The sequence below is a fragment of the Struthio camelus genome, chromosome 15, assembly GCF_040807025.1.
Source record: "Struthio camelus isolate bStrCam1 chromosome 15, bStrCam1.hap1, whole genome shotgun sequence".
Lineage (NCBI taxonomy): Eukaryota > Metazoa > Chordata > Aves > Struthioniformes > Struthionidae > Struthio > Struthio camelus.
In genome coordinates, this window is record NC_090956.1 from 14,032,677 (window position 1) to 14,058,520 (window position 25,844).

At 41.3% G+C, this 25,844-nt stretch overlaps 1 long non-coding RNA gene across 1 annotated transcript in view; it reads right to left on the reverse strand.

The window, feature by feature from the left end:
* Positions 1 to 1,449: 1,449 nt before the first annotated feature.
* The window catches only part of LOC104149721 (uncharacterized), a 34,930-nt gene continuing 10,535 nt past the window's right edge, over positions 1,450 to 25,844 (reverse strand). The window contains exons 2-3 of the long non-coding RNA XR_695386.2: positions 15,677 to 15,808; positions 1,450 to 1,950 (exon numbers count right to left, since the gene is read on the reverse strand). This is a non-coding gene — a long non-coding RNA (uncharacterized lncRNA). The remainder of the gene's footprint in view (positions 1,951 to 15,676; positions 15,809 to 25,844) is intronic.

A 25,844-nucleotide genomic window follows, 5' to 3' on the forward strand; every position in this document is an offset into this window, starting at 1 on the left:
AAAGTGAGTGTTAGGGAGAAGGGGAAGACTCGAGAACAGAAAGAGAAGCAGGCAGACATACAGCTTGTGCAGAAGGACAGACTGTAGGACTGTTGTAGCACAAAAGTCTTTGCTTGTGTGACTCACTTGGGTCTTTCTTTGCAGGTAGGTTATGCTTTAATTATATTTTTGTAAGTCAAATAGTGGTGAGCTGTGCATATATGAAAGATGCTATATATCAACTAAAAGCACGTAATTAGGTCACAGTGTCCTACAAACAGCCATCCCTTTTTGTCTGCTTCCCAGTGTGGTATCTGGTGTACCTAGAATGACTCTCGGTCCTTGTTTTCGGTCCTAGTGACCAGGCAACAGTGAAGTGCTGGCCATGGCGTTTCACAGTCGCAGCATTTCCAGAAAACCCTTTCTCTCTTCCGTTGTATTATAGAAAAAAATACTGACCAAAACCTTAACCTGCACTGTTAACTTAGGCTTAATAGACTTAATCCCTGTCACTGTACATTCAATGAAACATCTCTTATTGGCTTCAACTACTTGTTTCTCGTTATATTTTCATGCACCTTTATTTCAAACAAAGACATCATTTGAGGGGGGGAAAGAAAAGAGTAAAAAAAAAAAAAAAAAAGTGATGGATTTTCCCTGCCAAAGCTCAGGTACTGCACGACCAGCTCTGGCAAGACAAACCTCTGTGGCTGATTTCTCAAAGTGTGTGTTGGATACTACCAGATGTAAGGGGAAAGGCTATTATATTTGCTGAAACATCACATTAATTGTCTGGTATAAATCATTCAAAGATCCATGTGTGAAGGTCTTTAAGTAGGACTCATGTCAAAGGAAAATATTGAAAAAAAGATTGATTGCAAGTTTCTAATTAATGTTTTATTTATGCACACAAATCTTGAAATATTAATAGAAAATTCATAAATAATTGATGGGATACATATAATTTTTCATTATCTTAGTGTTAAAATCAGCAGGAAAGTCCTTTGGCACATTATAAACCTCAAAAAGGTTGGAAGTTAAGCCTAGAAATAGCCTAGTTGCTAGTAGTGACTGAGAAACTCTTACTTACATTTTGAAAGAAACTAGCATTGTCCACTGCAATGACTTTTATTGAGTCTTATGGGTTCTTTCCTAGTCTGAGCTACACTAATTTCAAATGACAGGTCAGTTTCTCATCTCCTGTTTAAGAGAATAAACTTGAAGATATGATTTCTAAGCAGCCTGACAGCTGAAGGTGAATAAAAATCCATTAATATGTGGTATTTAAAAAGTTGGATAGTTTTTAATGCCTGACTCATGTTTTCCCAAGTGCTGGGGTTTACAGTACTGGCAATACTTGTCTGCACTGTGAAACAGACTCTCCGAAGTGTGCGGGAAATGGTATGTCTTAGCAAAGCAGGTAGCAGTGTATTGAACCCTGAATGCATGAATAAAGGGTTTCTCTTTTTTTTTTTTTTTTTGGCTTCTAGGTTAATAATTGTTTTAGAAAAGGAAAAAAGAACAGAAAAGGTGTGAAAATGTAGAATTGTTAGGAATACAGTCTTAATTCTGCTCCTTTCTAATTCGGTTGACTTTTGGAAGGGAGTCAAGTCAAAGCAAACTATCCTGCCTGTGCCACGTTTGTTTTCCTCTGGTTTTTTGAGGACATTGGTGATGATGGTATCAAGACCCTCTCAGCTGTGAGCATCTTCTTTGTATCAGTTTTCAAAAAAGTGTTTCTGTTCCTATACTTACTGGACTGGCAAAGAGAGAGACAACAGCAAGTAGAGAGAATTTTCCTGGGATATATCTTCCTAGGCAGTAACAAATCACTTCATGCTCTGCTGCCTTCTCTTTAGCTTTTTTGCATTGTTGTCAGTGCCCATTCTGGCACTGATCAATCTATACGACTCTTCTCCTCAGTCCAGATGTCCCCCCTTCTGGATGGGATCCCAGCTTCTCTATTTCCAGCTGAAAGAGAGCAAGAAATCCGTTTAATTCTCCTGCAGGCTACAGTCCCTGTCAACCTTTCCAGTTTTTGAATGTTTAGCTGATCCTATTCTCTGATGCTGGGTATGAATAATTAAAAGACTGGGGAGGAGGGAACACAAGAAAATCTATGTGTTGATTTTAAATATCACTGCTTATTTGATGATAACTTTTAAAATTTGCATTTCTTGTGGGTTTGAGTTCTTTTGTTTCTTAAACTATTTCATAGACAGGATAATTAGGACGGTGAAATGGTGCTCAGGAATTTCACTTCTTTCCAGTGTCATATCAGCCTGCTGGTATGATCTTGACTAGTCGGTCAATACCTCATTTACCTTGTTGATAAAACTGTCTAGCAATACCGTACCAGACCTTACCATGAGTGGCCTGGAGGAGCTATGATATTAGAAGCTGTATCCTCTCGATAACACTCTTAATAGTGACTTATGTGAGGCCACAGGTCTCACACTTCTCGTGACGGCAGCATCAGCAGCCTCTGCTGGCTTCCTTCCCCAAAGTGCTGTGCCAGTCTAACTCTGAAGGCAATTTGTTTAAAATACAGGTATTTATTTCAGAATACCTCTTCAGTCAGTGGAGGCAGACAAGCATTTCCTGAAGGCAATTCATCCCAATTAATCCCTGACAGTGATTAGTTTGTTTAGGCTAAACATACAGTGTTTTTAAACATTTAGAGTTGGTTGAGATTTGTTTCTGTTTACAGTCCTGGCATGAAATTAAAGTACGACATTGAGATATTGACCCTATCCTTCTTTCCTTCACTCTATCCTGAATGTGCATGCTCTCCTGGGCTTGAGTGGAGAGTGCACCAAAATGTGTAGCTGAAAATGGCACCCTAGTATTTTGAAAGTTGTCTCCCAGAAGGAGATAGTCAACCACTTCTGAACAGGGTAGCTCTTCTTCTGCTTCCACCCTTGCTCTTGTCGGGAGTGAAGTGAAATGACAGCAGCAGCTTCTTTCTTCCCGCAGTGTCATGTCATATACTTGAGAGGACATCCCACCAAGCAGATGGCAAGCCTCCATCACCCATCCTTTTCAGGTAAACTACACTTCAATTTGAGCAGCTGAGGAAAAATTGCTGTTAATTCCCCAGTAGCCTTTAATATAACTGTGAGAGCTTTCTTTTGCTTAGTTCCTTGGCTAGTTCCTTCAAGCTTAAATTCCTTCTCTCTCAATCTTGTTCCCTCTATCTTGCTTTAAGTTATTAAGATTGTTATGTCTCTCTTGCATGTGAACTAGATCAAGAATCCCTCCAAATTCAAAGGTCTCATATGGTATTTTACTCTCTAGGGACGTTGCCCAATTGGCCCTAAATCTGCACTATTTAATTGGACTACTTAAAAGGCTAACCATTTTGTAAGATAGGTCACCTCTGTGGATCACTTTTTCCTCAGCTGGGGGTTGGGGCTGTCTCCACAGCACGTTGCGCTATGGAGCTAGAAGCGAGCTCTGCTTCTACCTGCTGATTCTTTGGAGTACTCTGCATCCAGTGGAAATGCTGACTTAAAATTGTGTTTAAAAACATGCGAATTCTGGCCCAGCAGAGCTAATAGGATTTTTTCTATTGACTTAAGTGGTCTCAAGATTGTAGCCCTTTATTTCAGAGAATGTTAGACCGGATGCAAAGTGATTTTACATCCTGGGCTAGTTAGCAGATTCAAAAGCAACTCTTTTCCAGGCCGGACTGACCTCACAGGCACCTTTGCACAATACTGTGTAAATACAATAAACTATTTGATTAGAAAATTGTTTTAATAAACAGAGCATTTTAGTAAAACTAGTGGGCTGCCCTCTGAATCCTGACTAACAAAAAAGTAAATCTTCATTACCCTCTCCCTTGGCCTTTCCTTCCTTTTCTTGGTAGAAGAAGAATTTTTTTCAAAAGGGGCATTAAAGATTCAGCTTTTACTTGGAGTCATTCTTGTCCATTCCAAATTTAATAGACTTGATGCACAGCATTTTCCTTAGAATAAAAGCCAAATGCCTTTATTCAGCTTACATAATCTGTTCCTGAAAGAGCCCTTTATACAGCTCGTGTCATGTCAGCAGTAATCACGGCCTGAGTGATGGTGCATGCAAATCAGTCAGCAGCTGCTATTTAATTGGGCTGGAAGAGTCAAATAATGAATTTGCAAGTTAAGTGCAAGGGCAGATCATATTTAATGCTCACGGTCTTTCAGGGTATTTGAGTTGCTCAAGCCTTTGGGTGCTGTTGGCGACGACAGACCTTGCTGTGTGAATCTGTTATCGTTGCTTTCCTTGCCTTGTCCGGCCACCTCTGGGCTGTCCCATCTCTGTTGCGCCGCAGGGGCACGCTCCTGTCCTGTCCAGGAGCGCGTGACAGGTGTCGATGGTCTGGGAGATTTCTGGCAGGTGGTTTGGGAAGTAGAAGGAGAGTTCTGCTCTTTCCCCAATATTCACACATTCCCCAAAGCTGCAGCCTGGGAAAGGAGGGAGCTGGCTGGCCATGCTAGTGTAGCTATGTGTCTGACTCATCTCTTTCTCTTAACCCCTACATTTTGTATCACATCACTAAGGAAATTAAGCTAATTAATGATGCTCTGGTAGTTCTGGTTTTTGTGTTCTTCCCTCTCCTTGCAATTTTTGTGGAAGCCATGTTAACAGCAAGCACTTAGATACGATGAGAAGCAGGTTAGAAATGCAGACCAAGACATTCAAGCTGACCCACATCTGGCTCAATCCTGATATCCTGATAAAGCTGGTGTCTTTGGGAAGGGCGGGGAGATAGCTGTAGTGTGACACACTTCTGTTTTAATTGTAGATACAAATCTGGTTTCATGAGTGGATAAAAGTCACCATTCCTCCTGCATACCGTCCAGCTTCATGCTAGTGAGGAATCGCTGTGTTCATCTTCTTTTAAAGAAGCAAGGGATACTTAAAGAAACTGTTTTATCAGTCTCTATACTTTGATAATTTTTGAGCTGCTTGTCTGTGCTTCTCTCTTTTTACTGGGAGATTCTGTCATGTCCTCACAATGCAGGTTTCCAGAACAGGGAGAAACTACAATATGTCTCATAAAAAACAGTAGGAGGAAAAAGATTAGTTATGCTTAGCAAAATTATGCACTTCAAAAATCTGAGAACCACCACATTGCCTTCCTTATCTGCTACCAGTCTCCTCTCAGACAAGACCTCTGCTCATTACTTTTTTTTAATTCTGATCAAAATTGTTTCCCTATCTTCTGTACCTGTTTGATTCCAGGTATATTGTTTCTCTTATCATATGCTTATTCAAGGTTGTAATAAAATAACTCCCTGGACTGATAGTTCTAGATGCAACAGTATAGTAACAGTGAATAATTCACCATAAATGAGGCTTTAATGATCTCAGCAATTTCTAGTTTTTCCCAAAAGAAAGGAGATGGTGAGGAGAAGAGTAAGGGTCTGTTGCAGTTCAACTTAAGCATAGCTTTAGTCTTGTTTATCTGAGGTCTGAGTTGCACGTTGTCAGGTCCTCGGCTATACTGAACTGCACAAGAAGAGAAGTAGCACTGTGGGCTGGTGCGTTGTGTTCTTTCCTCGGTCATGCTTTGAGATGCCTGGAGCTGCTCAACACATTAAGAGGAAGGTGTTGTGCTGTCTTGCTGACAAATCAGCAGGAAGCAGAAACTGTTTCAGAGGAGATGAAGGTTGGTGGAGTGGGGAGAGGAGTAGAGGAAAGGCCCCTCTAGGTGGGTGTGAATCTCCTTGCCTGGTTTCTCTTTTGGATCCTGTTCTCTTTGTTCTCCTGAAGGATTTCCTCAGTGGCTGTTAGAGAGAAAATATCTCTTCAAACTTCACAGGCCGGTAATAAATCACAAGCAGGAAATTTTACTACTGAAAAATAAACTAAGAGCAGTGTAAAGGCTGCCTGGGTGTTCCAGATGGTGGCTGCTGCTTTATGTTTCTGTCAGTGCTCTCCCAGCTTTTGCTTTTTCATCTCCTTTCCAAGAACTTTGGGGAAGATATGCGGGCATTGTTCGTCCCGGAAACGGCTTCGGGCTTGCAGATACTTTCCCCCCCGTGGTCCTTTCACATCCTGCCAATTTTTTGCTTAATCCCAAAGAACATATTTTTGCTACTGGCACAAGAAATAAAAAGAAACAAATTGATTTCCACTCCTTACCTGGGAGATTCACTTGCAAAATGTAGTACTGCTTCACTGACGCACAAGCAGGAGAGATGATCCTATAAATCTGACTTCACTGTATTAAGGCTGAGACAAAAGGCAGTGGGAGGATGGTCTAAGTTCACCCCAGGAAATAATATTGTAGGTAACTTATTGTTTCAATCCATGTTTCACTGAGTTTTGTTGTCGGTTTGAATAAGCCCTTGCGATGTCAGGTACCCACTTGCAGTTTCTCCGATCGTACTTGTCTCCTGTGTCCCCGCAGCTCAGCTGCGCTGAGCAGGGTGGGCAGCCTCGTGGCAGATGGGGCGAGTGAGTGATGTCCCCATGTTTTAGTCTTTATTTGCACGCACGTGCACAGGCTGAGCCCAGGAATTCAATTAGTTCTAGTGAGGGCAAAGCTAATTTCTTCCAGTTGTGTGAGGTGCATCGTCTTTGTCCTTCCCTTGCTTTTTTTTTTTTTTTCCCTCCTTTTGCACAAGAAGGGAGTTGGAAGTCAGAAGTCACCAAACAGAAAGACTCATTGTGAAAACGGCTCTGGCCTGGCCCTGCCTGTGGCCAGTGGAGAAGCTCCATGCTCATGTAGCTCTTGCCCGGCTGTGGGTGTGAAGAGCCGATGTCCTTGCCTGTCTTGTGGTGAACACACCATCCCACTGCTGGCATGGCAGGGCCCATCAGAGGTGCTGGCAGTTGGAGGGATGAAAGGCCAGCCCTGATTGCCCTTGGTGCCCTCAGCACTTAATGAAATGTCTCAGCTTAAGGACAGGTGCAGTAATCACCACCAGGCCTTCCCACATAAGCGTCGTGTAAGTGTCTCTGATGCCCCTTCAGGCAGTTGTCTAGAAATGTTGAGATTTAAGGAAACATAGGTCTTGGGCACCTAGTCCTTGGAGTGAGCGGGAGGTGCAAGACTGGCAGTCGAGGTGTCGATATGCTACTCCAGGGAACAGGTGGCCTTTCAGAGCCCACTTCTGCACCACCTGCTGTGGCAACGCGACTGCCCTGTGCTCTCTGGGGCTGACCTTGTTTTCCATCAGTGTAAAAGAAGAAACGGTCTCTTAGCTGCTGTATGCTCATTGTCCAATGCTCCTCTGGCCCCTTTCCTTCCATTCTGCCTGCACCACCATCTCCTGTGCTGCTTACTGCAGCCGTGAAATTGCAAAATCACAGACTGGTTGGCGTTGGGAGGACTTCTGGAGGTCACCTAGTCCAGCCTCCTGCTCAAACAGGGTCACCCAGAACAGGTTGCTCAGGGTCTTGTACTGTCAAGTCTTGAATATCTCCAAGGATGAAGCCTCTCTGGAATGTAGTATCAGCTCCTGTGGTAGGGGATGTTGAATTTTAGATGATCTTCATCTTATATATTTCATTTCTGTACTACACTCCTTGATTTTACTCTAATTCAAAAAATGGCTCAGATTCCCTCTCGAGGGCTCCAGGAAACAGACTGCTGCTCGCTAGCCATGTAGTGTCTTTGAAGGACGTTAGTGGTGTTAGGCTGGTTCCAGGGCGAGTACTCCAAAGTCATTGCTGGATGCAGGATTGTCTGTGATAGTTCTAGAGCCAGACAATGGAGCAGACTAACTGCAATGCATTTTCTAATTTTAATTTATCCTACATCTGCAGAATAGTTCAGTATTTGGCCTTGAATCTGAATAACCTTTTCAGAATGGCAGAACAATACATGCAAGTTAAGCCACATTGACAAGTCTATTGATGAGAAATTTATAGTGTGGTGCCTGGGAACTTGATTTTCCAGTTTCTCTTGGTGTCGGTCTAGCAATATAGAATTCATGATGTCATATCTAGAGAACAACAATTTTTAAAGTTGCATTTTATGGATTTCTAACTCGATTTTTATAACATATTCAAATATTCAAGAGTTCAAATATTGATTTGAACTCTTATTAAGGCCAATGAATAGAAAAAAATAGTTTTCAGTTTATTTTAAAATGCTCACTTTGTTCGTGAACTACATGATGACATGTTCTACAGTTTTTCTGCCAGTGAAGTGGTAACCTATGTTATTTAGAGAGATTTGAGAAATGATACACTCAAGAAAGAGATTTCATTAATTCTACATTGTTCGGCTTTTCATAGAATTAAGCATTCTATGAAATCTAACAAGTGGCTGTTGCCCCAGTGATGCTATTTTTGTCAGTTCTGTCCTTATGCATGTACAGCTATATTTTTGTTATGACACTAGATTAGCGTAGTCCAGCTGGACTTCTCTGGGTAAGGTGTTAAGAAGGAAAAGGCGTTAAGAAAGAAAAAGTTTTAACTTATTTTTAATATTCTGAATCTTCCCTTTATTTTTACACTGAGTTTTTGAACGGAAAGGAGATGCTTTTTCTATTTACAGAACATGGTAGACACAAGACTTGATCCCCTCTGCTTCCTCTTCTAAGCCCCAAACCAGTTTAGGAAGGAATTTTCTGTAGTAAGTCTACATTTTAAATTTTTTATCTTGTATTTTATCTCCTTGTACCAATGTAAATGGAATCTAAAAATATCTCATTTACAGAGATATTTAAAATAAAGTATATGATAAATGCAATATGCAAAATCTGACCATATTTCAAAAGTCAGATCCGTGAGGTGTTGGAATCCAGCCTTGTGGAGACAACCACCAGATTTGGCCTGTGTCGTGCAGGTGATGCTTTCAGTTTCAGCTCTGAGTAAACGGTGGCACGTCCTGTGCTCCACCCTCTGGGAAAAGCCATTAAGGGGATGAGTTGCAGAGATGCTTCCTGAATCATAAATCCATTTTTTACTCTTCACTTGCTCCAGGCATACTAGATGCAAATTGAGGTAACTTTTTCTTTTGTTTTTAACATATGCAGATTGGTATTTTCAGACCTATGTTTGGCATTTTGTGTGCAAACTTATGAAGTTTACATTGGTTAATATGGGTTGGATTTTCTATAGAGTATATTCTCCACATCGCATACGTGTGAGACGCAAGGTGTCTGACAGCCCAAAAGGCTCCCTTTTTTGATTATATGCACTCTAAGATTATAAACAAAGCCTTTTCAAACAACTGCTCCACTAATTTTCCAAACTTCCCAGGAAGCGTAATATGCAAGCATAGTACCTTGACATCCCCATGAAAAAGAAGTACCTTGGAGAGACTGAGTGATAGGTTAGAACTGTTGAGTGTTTTAATCAATAATATATGAGTTGGATGAGCAGTATGCTGTACTTTGCAGTGCACAATCAATAATACATTTTTATGCTCAACTTTTTAATCCTCAAAAAAACTACATCAAAAATTTCATGCTAGACTGCCCTGAGAATCAATAATAGAGAAAGGTTCCCTCTTCCCCTTAGTACAACTTAATGAGAAGCATAATGAATTTGTTTACTAAGTGTTGCTACAGATCCATTATACATCTACCAGAAATATTAAATGGAAAATCTAGTTTAATGTAGTATTACAGTTACGAATTTTCCAAAACTGGAAATGGAAAGCTATGTTTGTCATGGTAATGCTTCAGTTAGTCTATTGAAAGTATAAAATCCAGGAAAATAGATTTCACTTATTTTGACCTGGGTTTATTTATTATGTTTAAAATTTTCAGTAATATTTTCAAAAGTTTCAACTTTGGTTTCCTTGCTGAATCATATAGCAAAGTTTTACACAGAAGTTTTTGTGCGTTCGTAGAGCATTTGCCATTACAGAAAAAGGATGATCAAACTTTTTTTAATGCAAGCTGACCACATTTCTATTTTGGACTTGAAGTCATTAATTCCTCCTTGCTGAATCACAAAGTGTATTGCTTTGTTTGCAGTACTTCAGATCCCCCTGGACTTCTGCTACTCTTTTACTGCATCACCAATTATTTGTGATGTATTATTAATTATATGTGATCTTTACTTGCATCAGTTCCATGGTCGTTAGCTGGTAGCTCATTTAAACAAGAAGTAGGAACATCTGTAAACGGTGACTTTTCTTCCTTTGTGGCCGGTTGCCACCTATGTAAGGTAAAATGTTTTTTATTCAAGCCCTCAAGAAAACTTTGGAGCGTGCACATCCTCACCTGGCAGGTGCAGGCAGCGGGATATGCTCACCAGTTTTGGACAATTCCTGGGAAAGGAGATGGGAAAGGTGGAAGAAAAACCCAGTATTAATAACATAGTATTATCTGATTTTTTTGCCTTCTAGAAAAGAAAATATTGCCTTTTGGTACTGAGCAAAGATAATTAAGAAGAGAACCAATTTAATTTTCCTACAGGGGCTGTTATTCTTTCAAGCTAGGATATATGAAAAGATAAAAAAACAGATTCTAGGAGAGCTGGGATAGGGAAGTGTAGCAGGAATAGTGTGCTTGCCCTTTCAGTCTAGTTATTACCTCCATTTTTTTGGTGTGATTTCATAAGGCGTAGTATGTAGCTATGATATTTTAACTCGACTCACATCAGTGTCACATCACCAATAGACCTAAAAATTCCCATTGTGTGTGATATGTGCGTGTAATAGGATGGAGGGTTTGGGCATGATCCTGCTGTAGTGACACAGGAAGCTGTTTTCCGTATTAAATGAAATGAATCAAAAAGGCAGCTCAAGCAAATATGGTGACGTTATCATTGTCAAAATCCCCAGAAATCGTGACGCGAGAATCCCTCAGCAGCAGCGTCTGTGAGTGGAGATGGAGGTCGATTGTTTAGAGGTTTTGTTTGGGTTGTGTCCAACTCCTGTGGAAACTTCCCTGTGGAGAACTGAAAAAGAAGGTTCATCAAGTGATCTCTCAAACGCAACAGAACAGTAAACACTAGCCTCTGTGTCTGGAATTGGTACCTGAAGATAAAGTTATATTTCCTTATCAAGGGAGGCTTAGACAGCCCAAAGCCGTTTGATTTCCCACATGCAATAATTTTTGCCCTATAGCGTAGAACAGGCAGCTCAAATACTCAGAAAATAAATATGAGAATAGCTGAAGGTAGGAAATAAAAATAATTAAGAATTTCTCACGAAGCAATTTTCTGGTTTTGCAGTCAGCTTAATTGTTGCCTCTGCAATCCCATTGTGGGACCGTGATGAAAATATGGCTATAGCCATTTGTGCTTTTGAAAATGTATCCCCGATTGGGACACCAGATGTGGATAAGTCCCAGGCAGGCCTAGTGTTACAGCTCGGATACCAAGAGCAGTTAAATGCTGATGACAGATTCGGCATGTCCCGGGTGCCAGATGGTTCACCTGGATCTGGCGTGGCGCAGCACATGTGCACTCTGCTCTCCTGGAGGTCTGACTGAGGTCGTAACTGTGGGCCCTGTTTAGGACGAAACTCTTAGTTTCCTCATGTCACTAGAGAGAGACAAACACCTCCAGAGTATGACTCAGTCTCCAATCTGCTAATTTTCTGGAGGTGTCTGCCTATTTGCATTTACTATTGAGGGAGTACAAGATGACTGTTCTCCTAAATTAGGCATTCTGGTTAGATGTTTAAAGCTGGAAGAATGAATTCGTATTTAAGTCCTGAACATCCTGCTGTTGTTATCCGAGGCAGTTGGTTAAAGTCAGCCCCCATGTGCTTGCACATCTGGTCTCAGGTCCCAATCCCAGTGTGGGAAACCGAGGCATTAGCAACTGCATTTCCATGTGGACATGGCTGAACGCAGGTGATGGTGGCACCCATGAAAGACCATGCAAAGTTAAGAATAGATGTGTCTTATGTCTAATGACAAAGTCAGGGTGGGGGCAAGTGTCTGACACTGTCTGACACTCCCACAGAGGCAAACAAAGTAATGTCTAAGAGTGAGAGTCTCGTATAAAATTACTGCAAACAGTTCATTACTTGTGTTATTTCTATTTGGTAATTAAGATCTTGATCTTGTTTGGTGCCGAGTGTAAACCTGTAAGCCCTGAAGTCAATGGCAGCTAAAGTCAGCTGTCACCTCGCAAGATCAAGCCCTATGTTAGAAGCAATGAATTAGCAGTGATTCTCCCCAAGGATGTTAGGCTTTGTTATATGCGTGGTTGTTCATGGCACATGTGAGACTTTCTCCTCTCTTTTCTGTAGGATAATAACAATCGTTAATCACCAATCCAATCCTTTTAAAGCAAGCAAACAAAAAAGAAAACCAAAATATCCTTGATCCTTCTCCTTCTAAAGTAAGAAGGAGAAATATATGTCTTTAAATACTGTAATACAAAGAGTCCTGCTAATCTTGAAGATTAATAAAGCAAACTGGAAGTTTTTGCCACTCTTGGTTCTGGTACCAGTTGTAAAGCCTGTGGGAAGAAGAATTCAGTTTGTACAGCTGAGTGGAGACTTGGGAACCATTGCTGCTTTGCAGGGAGCATCACGTGAGCGCTGCCCCAAGCTTTGCCTACTGAGTAATCATAGCTCTCTACATTTAATTGCCTTCTTTCCTCTGTTTTCTTCTTTCCCCGTTGTAGTTGCTTTCTTGACCTCACTGGTTATTTGAATTCATTTTTTATCTTCTTGAAAATGCTGACAAGGGAATTTTGCCTTAATTGATATATTTCTCAAGTGAATTCCCACAGTGATTATCATGGAATTAATCATTCGACTCCATCAGCAGAAAGACCCCTGTGTTGGCTCTCAGCAGATTCGTGCCTCCCTTATTATTGCATGGCAACAAATTTATTTGGGGCTGAATGACAGCAGTAGATGTCATCCAATAGAACTAGTCTGCAGTGGAGTTGCTTTTGTTTGATCATTATAGCGTTGGTTAAAATGCCTCTCAGCAGCACTATTGCTTGATTGCTGGGTACTGCAAATTCAGGAGAATTAAAGCTGTTTGAGTGTGGTGGATAGACTGTGGTGATTCAGCAGATATTCTGCCTTTGTTCTTTTTGCAGCACCCCCACATGAAAACCTACTTTTCCTACTTTGCCCATGGAGAGCCAACCTATTTTATTTCTTTTAACCACCTCCAAATGATGTCTCCTGAGACCTCTTGGAAAAAAAGACCTATTGTTACTTATAACCCACTCTCTCTCTGACGTATTTTATGAAATCAAGGGCTGATAAAGGCAGATGACTTCACTTCTGCTTTACTTTTCAGTCCTAGCTTTAAATTCTCTAAATGTAAGTTTAAAAAAAAAAAAAAAGTTGAGTAATGTTGCTTAAATACTTGGGGAAGTAAAATGTGGCATTGCTAGATCCAGAAACTTTCTGTTGTATTTAACCACATGTGCACTGAAGCTAGCCCTTCAATACAACGATGGGTTCGAGTCTTGCTTCCACCAGTGCTTTGTTACCCTGGGGAGAGGTAGGTACTCTGTCCACCTCCAGCCGCTACCTTTGAGTGTGGTTAGCCACTTTGAGCTGATTTAAGTGCGTGCTGCTGTGGAAGGGGATAGCCCTGTCCAGCTCTACCCTAACTGTGTTTCCTATTCCCTTGTTTGCGTTGCTCTTCTGACCAGGGTGCTCTGCACCAGGTCCGGTCAGCTTGCTGGTTTAAAACTGATCTGACTGGAAGCAGATCTCTGCTTTCCTTGGGCTCATTTTTGGGTAAATCAGTGGTTGCTAAGGCCCATACAGAAGAAGGGTGGGAAGCTGTGAAGTTCTTTCTGTGCAGGAGCAGAGGGAGGGCAGCACTGCCCCTTGAGCAGCACCGTGGCCCCAGGTGCGCTGAGACCTGGTATGAGATGCCACACTGGGTGCCTGATAGGGGACTCCTGTCCCTTAAGTAGCAGCTGGCATAAGGAGTCCTTTCAGAGCTCTTCCAATGTGACTGTCTTCAGCAGGAATCTATTAGTAGTCGCTAACTTAGAGAAGTACCAGGGGCAATTAACATTGTGTGGTGACACCCTTCCAAGGGTGAAAGTCCTCATTCCTGTAGTGATTATGCTATTTCACAGCCCAGCTTTTGCTGGTAGATGTTCGTTCATGCGGCATGGCACTTAATCAGAGCTGTGTAATTCATATCAATCAAGTAGTTTTGTTAAAGCACTGGAATTTTCTTTTTTGCGATGCTTTGCTTGTCAGTGTCCCACAGTGAAGCGGCGGGGGCAAGGGGACTGGGCTGCTGCGTGACGCAGGGCAGCGGCCCCGTGGGAACCTGGCAGCCTACGGGGAGGCACCCGGAGAGCATGAACAGCTCAGGGCCTTCTGCACTGATTGGCAGGCTGGAGCCGGATTACAGTCCTCCACGGACTTTGCAGGCCAGATTAAAGTACTTGGAAGGATCAGTCTGGCTCATGGGCTATATTTTTGACATTCTTGTCATGGAAAAGTATTAGGAGTTGTAAGGAGGACTAATGTGAGCTTATATTTTACAAACGATGTAACTGCTTTGTTACAGAAAGCAGAATTTGAAATAGTTATGCTATTTTTATCTGTTGGTTGCACATGCCTGTTATATCTCTTGCACTGCAGAAGCAAGCCCCTTTCCCCCCGTCATTTTAACCATTCAATTAATCTCATCTCCTCTGCTCCCATTTTCCAAGCAACTTAACAAGATGAGACAAATCTTCAAATTGCGCTTGTATTATAAATGCTATCAATGAGTCTTGAGCAGGCAGGAAAGCTAATGGGACAATCTCAATTTAAAGAAAGCCAGTTAACAGCAAATGCATTTCAGTTTATAAATGAATAATGGCAGGTAAAGGAATGTGTCTGCATAATACTGTTCTTGCCTATAAAATGTTTTCCATCTAGAGATCTCAGTTTAAGTCACAAAGTGATGTTCTAATTTTGTGGCACAAGGAAAGCAAAGGGCAAACCTGAAGTAACTTGCTCAAGGACACGCAACAGTCAGTGGAGGAGCTCTGCAGCTAGATGTCAGGTCAGTTTATCTTGGGCTTCTTCCATCATAACCACTACTAGTGAATCAATCTTGAACAGATTTATTAAACATGGTGTCCCCTTTGCAGTAGGGGGCTCCACTGGGCAGATGAGGTATAAAGAGAGCCTTGGGTAGGGTGTGGGTGTCAGAGAAAGCAAACTAGAAAGCTTCCTCTCCAGGGCCACCTAAAACTGGACTTCCTTGTCAGCCTGGAAACATGTTGTGTGTGAGAGAGCAGCGTCTGGCCCAGCGGTGCACCCCTCCCGCCCACCTACCATGGCAGTCCATGAAACGTCTCCTTCCCTGCAGGCCTGGTCTGAGCAGGCCTGAAGCTTGGAGAGTCCTGAAACCTGATTTAAGCACCAAGGGGTGGGAGCCACAGCAGAGCTGCTAGAGTCGCGTTCCCTGTTTTGGCAGAAACGCTGCTCTTGCACTGCCTGTGCTCAGGACTTGGCATGCAGCAAGGATAGTCAGATACTCCCTAACGCTATGAGAGGTACCACTGCTTTGGGGACTTTGTTAGTACTTTTGCAGAAATAGGTTTCTAGATTAATTGCCCAAGGAAGATTAGGGATGACAAGTCTTGTGCAGGCTCTGATAAGAGCATTCACACTTCGTACAGCATAGTACAGAAACAGGATAGGAACAAGAGTGTCCTGATGCTCCCTATCAAAATAGCTTTTGAGGGAAGAGCAGGCACGAGGAGCAGAGTGCTGGGCAGCATGGCTTCTGGCATCTCACTGGTTTGGTAGGTAACGTGCATGGATGCATGCCCACCCCTCCTCCCTCCCCCCAAAACGTACCCCTCCAGTTCATCTTGCGGTAACATGCTAGGGCATGGCAGAGATGATGCTGACACCCGAAGTTGACTTCATGGGATCCAGATTTTCACCTGCCAAACATTTCACCTGCTTCTTTTCATTTCAGTGGGAAGCCTGATGGAAAATGAGAAGAAGTGGTGGAATTTAGTTCTTTGTTGAAGGACGAAGTGGGGATAAATAACACCCCCGCCAAAACTAGGTATCCAACAATTCTTGTCGTTACCTCTCTCATGCTGAAGACTCCCATTTCTTCCTTTACCTCCTCGCTCTGTATTTTCTATCTGTAAATTACAGCTTCTTGGGTGCAAAACCTCTTCTTTTTAATGTCTTGCAATATTTCAAATGTTTTGGAGTCAGCATATGTGTGTAGCTTGGAACCATCAATAGGACATGCAGAACGTGCCCTGCTTGTAGTTAGGGTCAGTGGAGGGGTGGAGGTGGTGGAGGGGGAACATGGTGCAACTAGAAGTATTAGAGGATGCCATAACAGCCAGGGAACTGCAATTATTTTGGTGCAGAAAGGGCAAAGTAAACTGATACAGAGCAAACCCTACAGGAAATCTAAGTTCATTAATTCTACTGTTCTTTTGCATAGGAAGGAAAAAAGTTTGGAGCTGACCTCAATGTCTTTGAAAGCCAGGAAAAAAAAAAAAAAGAATTCAAACCCAGAAACCTAGGCTGCAGCTTGAGAAATGGCTATACCACCTGCAAGTTTTGATTTTCCGTTATTAGTTCTTCTTTTACTTCTTATATGTAAATGCATATGGATATTTTGAGCAGATTTTGTAGGCTGGGTCAAGCAGACAGAATAGCATGGGCAATGAGGATAAAATACTATAAAAAGGATGTTATCTTGATATTTACATCTTGGTCTTATATGAAACTTGGCATTCCGCTGGATTTCATCTTTATCTGGTCATTGCTTCAGTCCTCTAATTGCTGTATTTAAAAAAAAAAAAACTTGGATGCGAAGTGGACATTTAAATTTAGTATTAGAGGTCATTTAACAATATTTTTGAGATTTCAGCTGTTTACATTACTGCTCTTAAACCTTTTGAGATTCTGGCTCAAGGAGGCCTAGCTGCAGACAGTTGGACTCTGGATGGGTATGCAGGGGTTGTGTCATCACTTGATTTCTCTGTCCTTGTACTCTTTGCAAGGAAATCAGTGTTGGTCACTGGTACTGGTTAGTACCGGTTTTATCTGTACAATGTTCTGGAAGAGCCCTTCCAGATCACAGTTTAAATCTAGTCATTAAAAACAAGGAGGAAAATCCCCAAACTGATCAAGAAATTGCCAGCCTTCTCCAATCCTTTCCGGCCTCCCACCACCTCCTTCTCTGTGTTTGAGCCTGATCCCAGAGCTAATGCTTAGAGCTAGACAAGCAGGAGTAGGTACCCACAGCCTGATACCACCTCTGTTGGTGTCAATGGGAAGTCACCGATTTCAGTGCAGTTTGGATCAGGCCATAATGCAGAGAGTCACTTTTCATTTGCAAACTTTCTGTTTACTTATATATTTTAAACCAAACGCTTGCTTTTCTGGGAGGAGATTGGGTTGAATAAGATGGAAAAGTCCACTGAAAAGTGCTTGCTGAAGTGTGGCATTGCTGACTTTTTCAGAACTCGTTTTCCAGATTTAATTTGAAAGAGCTGGGGTTGAAGCTGCTAGAAGCCTAAAAAAGAACCGTAGCCTTTCAGCAGGGACATGCTAGTCTGATCATTTCCTTTTCAAAAACAACCTCCTTTGATATGTTTGCCATCGCAGAGTTAAGTCTTTGCATTTAGTATACTCTTGTGATTTAAGGGCCCTGGATACTTTTTTTCTATCTTACAAATGAACGCTAAAAACTTGTGAAGCTCATAATCTCTTTGCACCAAAAATAGCTTTGATCTTTGCAGGATACAATTCGAACTAAAATGTGCATGATATTAGTATCTTTTTTTGCATGTCAATCTTAGCTAGAATTTCCTTGAGCAAAGTGATTGGGACATCATTTTTCTGTGTAATTTTCACAACTTACAGGAAAAAGTGAGGAAAGGCACAATTTCTGCATATTAGATTAAATGTTTAAAAATATATACTTAAGAAATTCTTGAGATTTTAAACTGGAATCCTAATGATTTGCGTTTTCAGAGTGTAGTACAGTCAGTAACAGAGTCATCACAGCAAACCCTATGGAAGTGCACGGCTAGATAGGTCTTTTATTTACAGTATGCAATTGGGTTACTTATGTTCTGTAAATATTGTAGCTCAAATGTTCACTCTCTCAATTTATGGAGTAATATCAGCAGTTACTTGCAATTCAGTGTGTACTGGATTGAGATCCACTTTGAAGTCAGGGCCATAACATTTTCCTAGACATTTTCCAAGGAGACTAAGGAAAGTCTGTGATGTGTGGTTTTCCTGAAATAAGATGCAGGTGGGGTTAACAACAACCTTTAGGCTGATGCCTCAGGACTTGTTTAAAATGTGTGCAGCCACTTGGCAGCTGCAAGCTTTACTCGGAGTTATTCCCTCTGATAATAAGAGGCAGTTTGTGTCACCTGAGTGATAAATGGTAGCCCCCTTAGTAAGCAAAGAGATTAACAACACGTAGCATTAAACACAAGTTCTACAAAACGGAACAGAATGTTCGGTAACACCTCTGAGCTTCATTTTAGCTCAAAATATAAATTTTGTTGCTAATGCAACTCTATGTAAGAATTAATTAGGGAACTTCAATAGCAGTCAAAACTCTTGTAAGCCATTATAAATTTATCATTGCTGAAAGGACCTACCTCTGGTGTCACACATCATGCTTATCTGGCAGTCTGCACAAAGAATATGGAATAAATAACCTTCCTGTATAAAGAACCCAGGAAAATTATTTTTTAAAAGTCAAACATTGTATTGATTGATTAGAAGCCATTTCTGAAGAAATGACCAATTTAGTGTTGAGCCAATCAGAACATTCAAATAATTGCAACAGATTCCTCAGATTCCTCAGGCCAAAATGCCTTGTACAGTGTCCTGTTGAATGCTGCAGTGTGTGTCTGACTGTACATCTCCCCCATCTAAGAAAACTGGAAGAAACATTTTCTACTTTGGTATATTGGAAGTAAACGCTTATGATGAGAGCATGTAGACAAAATCCTATGGATTATAGGACTAGCCTGTTATTCCATCATTTTTTATTTGGATCGTATTAACCACAAACATTGACTCTCCTGTAATTTTCTAAGCCTATGTCACTCATTCCAGCATCACAAATGCACAGTATAATTATGCAACTAATACTATCAAGAATAATTGTGAAGGTTGGTGTTCTGTATTTGCTGGCTGTTCTATACAGTTAGCCATTCTGGGCCTTTACTTATTTCAGTATCTCAACAACTTCCGTCCCCAGAAGTATCAGAATAAGTGCTAAATAAGTGCGAACAAGTAGGAGTTTAAGTATACTTTTCGTGTTGTGAGTGGCATTCAAGGACCAGCCAAAATAAATCTGAATGCCTAAGGAGTATTTTTCCCCACAGTATGTTCTTTGTTAGTGATGTTACTTTGCTTGCTACTGAAGAAAATTCTTTCTTCCTATTCTCTCTGCACCGTTAGGCACCTTGCATAGCTCAAACACCATCACAATAACAAGACAACAAGATTATGGGAGATTGCACAGCATTACTGAGACAAGCAGCTCTGTGCGCTGCCTGTGTTGTCCCCCAAAGAGAGCTGACTGCTCTCCAGTGATAAGCAATAAGGCATGAAGGGAAAGGGCTGTATGTGTTATATAGCACAGGGCACCAATCAGAACTTTCTCTGAACGCTTCTGCTCAGCATTTTTGTGATATCTGGGTGACATACCAAATCCACTCTGCCCAGAGACTCAACCAGGATACAGTCTTGTCACCAGTTCTGAAAATAAAATCCTCAGCTTTGCTAAGAAAAGGAAAAGGTAAAAATGCTGCTTTCAAAGTCTGCCCCACAATTGTGTGCCTTGATAATGGCTTTAATTTTTCCAGTGCGACACAGTAGGGAGTTATTATCCATACGAGGAGTGCTATAGAGCTGTTATTGTAGTACTCATCTACAAGAAGCTGCAAAGATATTTTGTTGAGGAAAGAGACTGTTGTATTTGGAAAAATTCATTTCATCAAAAATGCCCTGAGGAATATGATTACATTGGACAATACTGTGACTAAATGCTACACATTAATGATGAGACCAGGGCTTTACAAGGCAAAGAGTAAGACACATTTCTTGCTTCAAAAGTTTTCATAGTCATGCTCTTACGTAAATGAATTAATTGTTCAAGCCAATGTGGCAACTCACGGTGTGAGGTTGAGCAGAGGTTTAAGTGTTTGCTCACAGGGCTCCTCGGCGGCTGGAGCTCAGTGAGCTGCAGAGCCTTGGCCACCTCCTCCAGGTCAGCTGCAGGCCATCAGCCCTCACCTGGGGCTGCTAACATGCAGCAGCACCCCGCAGATATGGACGAGGACGAAAGCTGCCTGCATTTCTCCCTGTCTTCTAGGAAATTCTGAGGTGCTTAAGCACCCTGTTTCTATCTGGTTTTGTGCTGCCAGTCTAAAAGCTGTCAGATGATAAATGAGAGCTGAGAGGTGCTCCAGAGACCAGGAAAGGCAATGGGAGGAGGAGAGCTTGGCACTCCAGGACTCTGTGGCTCATCCTGTTGTCATCAGGTGAAGATGGAGAGAGTCTGTTGTGGGGAGAAGATGGAGATGGGCAGTAGCAAGACACTGGCATGTGAGGAGTGGCATGAAGTAGATCTCAGGGCTGCAGACATGGGCAATGGTGCAAGCAGGAGCAAAAAAGAGATGAGACTGATGAAGAGCTGAAGTCCACCCTTGTGAGGGCTGACTTTGGGCTGTATGTGGTGCAGCAGGGATACAACTGGAGGTGTGTGGCTGGACTGAAAAGGAGACTTGTCAGCAGAGGCACAGGTCTGGGACCCCCAAGCAGAGAGACTGCCGGTGGGGGCCAGGAGAGAGGGAGGGTGGCAGGTGAGAGATGGAGCCCAAGGAGGGTCCCAGTGGATGCTGAAGGACTGAGGAAGGATAGAGTGAGGAGGCACTGTTTGAGCAGCTGATGGCTACGAGGGAAACCAGCGTGCAGGACTACAGAATCAAGATGGTAGATAATAAAACAAGAAGAAAATATTGCTTTAAAGCTTACTGACGAGCAGGAAAGTTGAGAAAGTAAAGAAAGCAAATAATGCCTGCGCCACTTCCTCTTTAGATTTTGGAGGAAGCCCTGCAGAAAGGCACCTCCATGAAATGACACTACTGTTACCAAAAGGCTTCACTGACATGCTGCTTATGATGTTTTCTGTATCAGTGGGGCTGATACTTGGCCTTCTTATTTCCAGTGGCAGGGATGAGGGTATTTGCATTTACATCAGCAAGTTAACTGAGAACAGCTGTGCTCACGCACTGCTGAGAAAGTGATGTTTTACTTTGGATCTTGGAGTGGGTTCTCTGTTATCTTCATAGTTATGTCACAGCAAATTAAGCTTTGGGAAGCCTCTAACAGATAATGGCCAAACCCAGTAAAAGCCTACAGGCTTTCTTAACTTTTGGATCATTTTGCAACCAGATCTCCTCATGTTTAGATTGTAGGATTTTGCTGACAAGCCAGACTTGCCAGAAAATCACGCTTTACTTTCAGTGCATGTCACTGGCAGTAAGATGCAGAGCACAGTGATTTTGATAAGAATAGGCTTTTATTCCAAATGCCACAATTTCCGGTTGTGCTAGTTGAATACGAATGTAAGGAGGTCGTGGGCTGAAGCTGTCTTCCATTTACGGATCAGAGATGTGGCTGGCTCTGATTTAAGTGGGATTACTTCCTCTTTAGAACAATATCTGTATAAGCAGCATTCCTTCAAATCTGTTTTGCTTACTTAATGCAATATTATTATGCAGACTAGAGATGCTTTTTTGGTAGTATTCCTCACTGACTATGGCTAGAGATGTGTTATTGGGCTGGAAGAATTCTTGATTTGTTTTAGAATGGCAAATTAGCTACTTCTGATGATATATTCAGACTTCAAGGCAAAATATGCTTGACAGGGATTCCAGGCTACAGGCCAATTTAGAACTAAGGCATATTTCCTTTTTGCTATCCGGCATCTTATTTGTAGTTTTAATGGGAGCTCCAGAATTTTAAGTCTCGTGAAGATTTCTAAAGAAAGACTTTGCATATTTACAGAATGTGTTCACCTTCTACTTGATATATTTGTCCTAGATTTCTTTTGTTTTAAATACATAATTTTCTACTGTTTAATCTGCTTTTTTTCCCTACTCTGAGTTAGAACATTTGTTTTTAAAAAAGCCCTTTATTGCTGTGAGGAGAAGCAGATGCAGTGTCTACTGTATTGGCTCAGATTGAGGTCTGACCACCATCATACTACATTGTCTGTAACAATGGCCATTGGCCAAAAATCAAATGCCATGAGTATGAAAAGGTAAGGCTTTTGTAGCGTGATCCTTCCTTCTGATTAGTAATATAGATATTCTGTTGGCTGATAGCGATTTTTTCAGGAAAATCAGGGCTTTTGAACTACAGACTTTCTCAGTTTTCAAGAAGCAGTAGTTATAGACTTAAGAAAGAAATTTGTTTAATCACTCAGAACAGTTTCTGCTTTGGTCTTCTACAGCTTCTGTTGGGAATGTGTTCCACGTAGTTATTTTTAAATATCCCTAGGGTCAGAGTAGGATAAATATTCAGTAATGTTTGTCTTATGCCAAATTAACGTATAGATTGTAATTTAACATGAACATGAAGCCTGGTCCATACAGTCTGCACACGCTGCATGTTCTGGCTCCAGCATGTTGCTGGAGCTGCAGCCTCTCCATGTGAAGCGGGTGGCAGAGCCAACATCCGCTCTATTCACTTGTCCCAAACAATCAATTTATCTATGCAGCAGCACTGATGCTTCAGCTAAACTTGCTGCATTAATTATGTCTGCCCTGAGCTTACAAGCTTTTAGAGTTATTTTAAACATAAATTTTGCAAGCTTGCAAGTCAGCCAGGATTTTTTATTTTTCCAAGGTACCGAACTTGCAATTACATTAAACTGCCAAATCCTGGCCATTATCAAAACTCTTTCAATTTACTGATTTAGAGTAAAGGAATGAATGATATTTCTAGGTTATTGAATAAGTACCAGGCAGTGATTATGTTTTAAGATACTCACTGTGCTGGAAAGTTTTTACCTATCCCTCTCAAATGGGACAGCGTTCAAGCATATTTTTGCTGAGGAGTGGGAGAAAGACAGTTCTCCAACACCTTACTATTTTTTTTCAAGTTAAAAGCATGGACCACAGTGCATTACACACGTTGAAAATGACCATTTGGTCAGCCTGCATTGTCTTGGTATTGTGAATATCTAATTATGGAGTACTTTGGGGCTATGACAGAGCTGTACAGTAAACAGTGTCTACTAATCACATTTCACAAATTATATATTAGAATATAATTGGCTACTTAGCAGTGTCTTAGCATGCTTTGTAAGTTCTTAAGGCCTCTGCTTTCTTCTTTAGGACAAGGTAAAATATGGAATCCAGGAAATCTGCATGTAGAGTTTGCAGTGAAATGAAACGCAGAGATGAGAATATGTTCCAGTCCTCCTTAGTGAATTGTTCCATGCACTCTGGAAGTCAAAGATAATTCTGTGAGCGTGAGGATGTTTCTTATCTTGTTTCTTCAAATCTCGCTCTGTTTGTGGATATCTTTCAACATTAGACACAACTGCACCTGAATTTTTATATTAATAACCAATTGAAGGCATAATTATTCAGGCAGTGATGAGTAATTAGAAGCTTAGCTTTCGGTATCTTTTTGCTAGGCATTACTGATGTAGTGTGAAGCATAGCTTTTATCCACCACATATTGATTAGAGTGAATAATTAGCTTGTGACCCACCAAGACTAAAAACTTAATGATAGTCTATTTGGCATGAGATTTGATGAAAGATCTCATTTCTGGTTTAATCTCTATCCGGGTTCTGTTGAGTTTCTTTCACTGGTTCGGCAGGTGTGCGAGCAGAATGCAGTACATGCTCACTAGTTACACATATAAATATTTGAAAATTTTAGTGTTCTAATCCTGTCATAGGGACTTCATTTTTAAATGCATCTTAAATCAAGCCACAGTGGATTTCCTGATGTTCTTAGCAAAATAAATGATAACAGATCTTTAAACTGAGCCCAGAAGAGTTACTTTTAATAGAAATCTTCTATCTTAAGTTTTTGGTATAGAAGTCTTGGAAGAGATTATATAGAAAATCTGGAAATTGAGCCAGGCAGGAACAGCATCCCAAAGTGACTGTCCAAGGACCTACAGCCTGAGAAATGCTGCTGCCGCCTATTATAAAACATCTAACTGAGAAAGGACAATTACACCAGCAAAGCGCTTCCAGCCATGCCACCTCTCTGTGCGCCCGAGCGCACAGCATGGAGATCTTACTCCTACGGGCATGAGAGTTGCCTCTCTTTTTAGGAGGTGGAGTTGTTAGTAGGCACTTTCCTCTCAGACAGCATTGCTTTCAGAAAGGCCAACCTTTGCAGACTAGGTCATCTAGGTGTGCTGGAGGGGGTTACTTCCTAGGCAAAAATGAGCAATGGCTCCTTTTATCTCAGATTTTTCTTCCCCTGCCTCCTCCTTCACTCCCAATATAGATCTGATTCCTAAAGCAGCGGCTTGACTTCCAGAAATGCTCAGCCCTCCCATCTCCTACTAAGAGAAGGAAATGGTTACTATGGATTCAGCGCACAAGAACATATATATATGCCAATATGCTAGGTACTAACGACACTATTATCTAGGGATATGTGGGGGGAGATTGTTGTCCTTCAAATTTTTTCTAAATCTGAGAACTTGGTTAGCTGATGGATAGCCCAGGCAGGGCTGCCCTCACTTTAAATTCCTCACTGTTTCCCTTCTGTCTGCTAGTATAGAGGACATCACTGGGGGGAAAAACAGGAAATATCTGAGTCCTCCTTACCTCTAGGCATCAAAATATATTTCTCTTAAGATACCTAGCATTACACCAGGCTTTGCATAGGTTAATGCCCCCAAGATAGAATAGGAAAAAAAAAAAAAAGAGGAAAAAAAGAAAAAAGGGCTATATTTAGAGCTAACTCTCCTCCCAGTATATGAAGAAATCACCAATGGGTATACATGAATTAAGAAAGAAAGAGCTGGGAAGCTAAGACAATGTGCAGCAAGAAGGAAGGGCTTTCAGTGATTACGGCATTTACCCGTTAACGTTGTGCTGTGTCTATTGCTGGTAAGTGAATGCGGACTGTCAGCTGGGCTTGACAGAAGCTCATTCTCAAACTTTGGGGAAGTTTGTGGATCCGAATGTTGGGTACGTAACGGTATGTATGTATGTAACAGTAGCCAGTGAATCACTGAAAACATTTTGACAATCTGCCCATGCAGTCCTATTCACTTCAGGTTATTCCTAAACTTGATTCCGTGCTCTGGCGTAATAAACCTGAAAAGAATGGTGGGGGAGTGGGAATAGTTTCTGGATCGTTTCCTCCATCACTAACTTCTGTAAGTGCTCTAAATAGAAGTATACCATACATTGCAGAAGCATACGAAATGTCAGTCCTATAGTGCTGTCATTCATGAGAAACTCAGTGATGTTATGGTAGTCATGTTTCTAAAATTGCACTCGTTCTGGCATTTCTCTATTTTTCATCTTTGTAGAAAACAGTACCTCTCAGAGAATCACCCTGCACGACTTGAGTGTGACCTTCCATTAAATACATAAATAAGGTCTCCCTTTTTGATTTAGCCTCAGATCATGAAAGGTTTTTTAAAGTGTATATTGTGTGTTGTAGATTTACCCTGCCTATGTTAACATCAAAAGGTCTTGTAGGATAGAAAGACAGCCTAGCACTCGAAGATTCTCTTATATTTATAATCTAGAAATGTAAATCTTTTGCACATCTGAGCTGTCTTATTTTATCCCTCTTTATTTCTTTTGGAGTTTCACTTTTGTGTTTTCATCAGGATTCATTTCTGTGATATATGAAAATATGTAAAAAATATATCACTTTGCAAAGATCTTTATTTTGTAGGCATCTTTATAAATCAAATCAAATACTCTAAACACAATGCAAGGTTAATTTATCATTGCCCT